At 37.2% G+C, this 6,120-nt stretch overlaps 1 long non-coding RNA gene across 1 annotated transcript; it reads left to right on the top strand.

Moving 5' to 3' along the window:
• The first annotated feature begins 3,395 nt into the window (after window positions 1-3,395).
• On the top strand, window positions 3,396-5,532 carry LOC135077832 (uncharacterized). The gene is made up of 2 exons (XR_010258522.1): window positions 3,396-3,525; window positions 4,036-5,532. It is a non-coding gene; the product is annotated as an uncharacterized LOC135077832 (long non-coding RNA).
• The last annotated feature ends 588 nt before the right edge of the window (window positions 5,533-6,120 follow it).

Here is a 6,120-nt window from a genome sequence, read left to right as displayed (position 1 = left end):
TTAGTTGGTGGTTCAACTTGGTAGAATCTAAACTTCATCAACAAACTATATTACCCTATGTTAAAACCAAAAATAATCATGATGCATCCAACCCTAGGACTAGCTGCTACTATTTGTTCATTTATTAACGACTCATCATCATCATCATCATCATCATTTCAGCCATAGGACGTCCACTGCTGAACATAGGCCTCCCCCAATGCTTTCTATGTTGATCGATTGGTAGCGGCCTGCGTCCAGCGCTTCTCTGCTACCTTTACGATGTCGTCAGTCCACCTTGTAGGTGGACGTCCCACACTGCGTTTTCCGGTACGCGGCCTCCATTCCTGAACCTTTCTGCCCCATCGGCCGTCAGTTCTGCGTACCTACTATGTGCCCTGCCCATTGCCACTTCAGCTTGCTAATCCGTCGGGCTATGTCAGCGACTTTGGTTCGTTTACGGATCTCCTCATTTCTGATTCGATCTCGCAAAGAAACACCAAGCATAGCCCTCTCCATAGCACGCTGTGCAACTTTGAGCTTCTGTATAAGGCCTATAGTGAGAGGCCACGTTTCCGAGCCATAAGTTATCACTGGTAACACACATTGGTTATACACTCTAGTCTTCAGGCATTGAGGTATTTTGGACGAAAAGATGTTGCGTAGTTTCCCGAACGCTGCCCAGCCGAGTTGGATTCGACGATTGACCTCCTTCTCGAAATTGGACCTACCTAGCTGGATCGTTTGTCCGAGGTAGACATACTTGTCGACAATCTCGAGAATTGAGCTCCCAACTGAAACTGGGTAGGGCGCAACATGGACATTCGACATAAGCTTCGTTTTGTCCATGTTCATCCTCAGGCCTACCTGTTGGGAAACTCGATTAAGGTCTTCGACCACAATATCGGCGGCAAACCGAAGGTGAGTGATGTACTCGCCATTAATGTTTATGCCGAATCCTTTTCATTCCATGAGTTTGAAAGCGTCTTCCAATGCAGCGGTGAACAGTTTCGGAGATATAACATCTCCCTGCATAACGCCTCGCTGCAGTGGAATCGCCCTCGTGCTCTGCTCCTGTACTCGGACCGACATGGTGGCGTTTTTGTACAAGCACTTCAGCACCTCGATATACCGATAGTCATTACGTCACCGCTGGAGAGATTGTAACACTGCCCAAGTCTCAATCGAATCGAAGGCCTTCTCATAGTCCACGAACGCCAAGCATAGTGGCAAGTTATACTGCTCAGTCAGTTAACAGAACTGCGCTATTAACGACTACCTGTATCTTTCTGTTACCTACGAATAAGCGGAGTAAGTAAGTAAATAAGTACCTACCACGCATAAAACCTTTTTACCTGAAAAGGTAGAGTTCGTCCCGAACCCAATCAATCGGTGATTGACTTATTGTTCTAAAGTAGGTACTTACCACGAAACTTCTGGAATCTGCTCTCGAATTTTGTATGGCACGGGCAATGAGAAAATAACTTAAATTACTTTTATCAGAAGAGGTACCATGCATACATATGTATTTAACCTATCAATAATAATTATTTACAAACAACATATTAATTTAAACCTACAAATATTGGGTACCTAGTACCTACTTACTCGTTTATTGAGTTACAATACAACACTAGTATACCAAATGGAGTAACTTTGCTTAACACCAGGTAAGTACTAACTAACCGGCCGACTTAATGCTTCGATAAATTAACTCTTCTACCAGTCCATAATGTCTGTGTCTGTTGCTTATGATTGTAGGTACCTATACTCGTAATAAATTAAACGCAACTTGTTCCGTACTTACTTAGGTTAGGATTAGGATGCGTGTCGCAAATTCGCAATGACCCAAACTCAAATACTTAAGGACATTTAAAGGACATAAGTAGATACCTAATTGCCGAATGTTTTTAATTATTAAATAAAATTTATGTTCCTCTAAGTCAGGGGCTCCCAAACTTATTTGAGACGCACCCCCTTTCGACCATAAAAATAATCCGCGCCCCCCCTCCTCCAGTCAAGATTATTATTGGTCATATCGAGCAGTATAGAATGCATTCTTTCAGCGGTCGCAAGTTTTTTATACTTAAGTACACAGACAGATGGCCCGCGCCCCCCTTTAAAGGTCTTTGCGCCTCCCCTGGGGGGCGCGCCCCCCACTTTGGGAACCAATGCTCTATGTAGTACTTGATACAATTTATGTTTCCGTTAAGACATGCCAGAGTGATTTACATTGATTGGTTTATTAATCTAACAATATTATTCAATCACTCTGAGTGCAGGCACAGAATAAATAATAGTACCTACCTACCATGATGCAGGTACCTAAGTACGTATTCAACTCAAAATGTTCTAAATTATAATAAATAAAGATTTCTTCAATCTGTCTAAATAATTATGTTAACTATTCGTCGTTCCGTCTCTGTTATTTTCTACAATACGAATATTAATAAAATAATGGGCACACGGTTTGATTTTGTTTCAGTAATTTAATTTATTAATACAATTTTTCAAATGTCGCGCCAAGCTCGACCGAGTAAGAACCCTATGAATAGCTATGAAATTAAACTACTCTCCGCTAGATGGCGCTATCAGCCTTTTATTCTGTCGAAATAAATGTAGGTGACGTCATAATTTTAGAAATTTGAACTTTCTGTCTCAGTTAATAAGAGCTACATTGTAACTTACGCCGAAGCAATAAAAATAGCACCATAATTTATTGATTTTATCTCGCAAAAGGTCAATAGGCTTAGATAATACTTATCAAGAAGACACATCAAAAATGATTGAAAATTTAAAATTTCAGATTATTTTGTAACAGAGATTTCCTGTTTGAGTGTAAAGATTAGAAAGGTTTTGCTTGAAGAAATGAGTCACTTTACACTTAACTCAAAGGTTGTGGTATTTTAATACATAATAATATCCTGCTATGCCTGGTCGAATATTTTAGGCCTTTGCTATATAAATGGCCATACATAATGTTTTAGTAAACAAAAATATCGTTTATTATTTTCCTTGTGGTAATTTATTTACGGTTGAAATGTTTAAGTTACAAAACTGTTTGTTATTACATTTTATGACTAAGTAGGTACCTAATCAGAATAATAGCTTAGTCACCGTTATTAATATAGTAAATTCTTTAATATAATAGTCATAATGACTACGACATAAAGATGTTTCTTTGAATAAAGTATTTTCATGAAATATTTTCAAAATGTATTAATTTTACGACGAAAGATGGCTTATGAAGTAACTAATTTTAATAATAATATTGCACCTATATTGTTGTCTAGTCTAGTTAATGCCTACTAGGCGTTTGAGACATCAGTAATTTTCCAAACACGTGGTCATAAATAAAAACCAACGCTGTGGTGGCCGCCCGCAATGAAAAAAAGCACGGAGAGGGCAATGTCCGGTTTTAGGTTTGGTTCAACGAAACGGAAGAATACCACTACACGCGAAATCATTACAAACACATTGACTCATCTGGCAGATAGTTTGTAAGATAATCATTTTCGGCATTGTTCTATTCAACTACTTAAGTAGGTAAGGAAAAGCGGCGTGTGTCACCATTTATTACTACACCTCAGAATAAGTTGATTTCCAAAAAAATCTGCAAAATTCGTTTTACTTAATTTCGCATAAATGCGTAGTTTTTGTTGTAGTATTTCCTGCCTACTTAAATCTTTCAACTATCGCATTATGTCTAATTAACAATTTGTAAACAATAAATATTGATTTATCAGTTAGCCGCCTGTAGGTATGTTGTGAATTGTGATAGATATCTATGAGATTATACACCATGTGATTTTATCGTGTACCTACTGTAGGTATATGACCTCGATCGATGTTATTAATGTTAGTTGAATTAATGATTTTATTTATATTTATAAACAGATCACCTGCCGTCTGGCGTTCCCTAAAAATCTTTCCTCAACCTAGCTAGCCGTTGAACCAGTCCGCCCGACAGGCTGAGCCACTAACACAAAGATAACACCGTTCACATTACTGTATCGTCTTGTGTTTATTTACGTCCATCGTATTGTTTGTATACAGCCCGGCACGACTGCGCATCTGGCTACGTCATACCCCCACCCGTCTGCACCCGCAGAGACCCGTCTTTCCTACGCTTGGGTCGAGTCGGCTCACTCGCTCATTCATTCCGTATTCGCAAACCTTGTCGCGCGCCGCCCACTGAGCCGGTGAAATCTTTAATTCCTGTTTGGTTAAAATTGCCACTGGAGTAGTGCAATCTCCACTATGTTGAAAGAGAAGTCCAGATACGACCACAGGCACTCATCTGGAGAAGAAGGACGTCCCCTAGCATCAAGTAGGTTACCTGCTATAGAGGAACTTACCCTTGGCCTGAAACAAAAGCTCCACCTGCAAGCGCGAGCAAGAGCGGCTCCCTACTATATTAGAAAGCAAGAACCTGTCGATCTCGTGGAACGGCTCTTGGAACAGCGTGCCCTTGTCGCCGAGGCCGTTAGGAGACTTCAAGAAAAGAAACAAACATGTCATGAGATATCAGTAGATTCATAATTTATAAACAAAACATTTTAGTTGTGAAAGTGTGGAACGTGTTGTGAAATCGCTTGTGTGTAAGAAACGTGTCGGGTTACAATGGTGCTATATGCAGAGAACGTGCGGGAGTGAGACGGCCAGATATGACGTGTCACACACGACACGAGTCACGAGAACGAACCAAAATGGCCGCGCATACTCTACAATCATAATATTTATTCTTCATTTTATAGTGACCTTAACTGATCAAAGTACTGGATGACGTAACTAGCGTTTGGTATTGTTGTTAATAATAAATAACCTATTTCTATAATAACTATTTACCTACAATTTAGTGGCTGACTGTCACTTCGAGGCATTTTCGTCATAAACTTTAAATAAATAATATTGAACAATTACTGTATTATAAAGTATTTGAGAGCTTTAACTATCGATTACTTATTTCATTATTAGCTTTTCAATTTAGAATATAATCTCAATTCAGTTTTGTATTTAAGTAAAATATCCTATCGCACACAATTAAAGTAAAATGTTATCTAATACATACTTCTCATAGTGTTTATTACTTTTAAGTCATTGTATCGCTCTTCTTTGAGATAATGTATTGTGTACTATCTTATGCCAAATAGCTTTCAAAAAGTGATTGTAGAGAATAACAGTAAATTCCTATTTGTTAGTAATATGTACAGTTACTTCATTGCATGTGTGAGTACCTAATGTAGACTACAGAAAATGTACATTACAATCTCAATTGTAATGTGGTTAGTGGATATTTTTCGTTGCGACTGACAACGTGCTTATACTTAGGCAATTTTAGGCAATATTAATTTATAATAAAAATACCTGTATGAGTGTTACAATAAGTGACAACTATGTACAATAATTGTACCAAAACCAGGTATAAAAATCATTGTAATATTACATGTGTGCATGTTTTAGTGCATTTTGTGATTTTTAGATAGTTTAATTTATCGTCGATCTTGTGATTTAGATAATAATTAAGTAATAAATGGAAATAATTTCAAAGAATTTTATGTTTAACTTTCATTTACGTTACCCTACTACATTTGCCATTTCTTTACTGCCATAAGTAGATAAAGTAAAATAGCACACACCATTATTTTATTTCAATAACAAATATTTTAATTTGGAAATGCTTAAGAAATGGCAGTTTCTTGATAAATTAATATGTAAGAACACCAAATTAACCTTAATTTGGTGTCGTTTTTTGGTTTAAAGCCTGCAAAAACGTGTTTATGAATTCACACAAACAAATTCTTACCTAAATTTAGGTAGTATAAAATTTTGGTTACTTTAATTTTATGTTTATCTTTATGTCTACTAACATTATAAATGTGAAATTTTAGGAGAATAGATGTTTGTTACTCTGTCACGCAAAAACTTATTTTACTCGGGCACAAATAATATAATACTCTCTTATAAGTCCACCTTTTGTACTATTTTATTGTGCTATAAAGTTTTATAGTTAGTTAATATTATAATACTCTCTAACAAGAGCTCGGGCAAAACCGCGGGCAAAAGTTACTGAGATCAACAAATCATACTACTAGTGCCACCTGTTGTTGAGTAGCAGTAAAAATTAAACAGCGACCTCTA

This window comes from Ostrinia nubilalis, chromosome 14, assembly GCF_963855985.1.
Source record: "Ostrinia nubilalis chromosome 14, ilOstNubi1.1, whole genome shotgun sequence".
Lineage (NCBI taxonomy): Eukaryota > Metazoa > Arthropoda > Insecta > Lepidoptera > Crambidae > Ostrinia > Ostrinia nubilalis.
The sequence above is the reverse complement of the archived record's forward strand: the minus strand, read 5'-3'. Positions and strand labels throughout refer to the sequence as shown.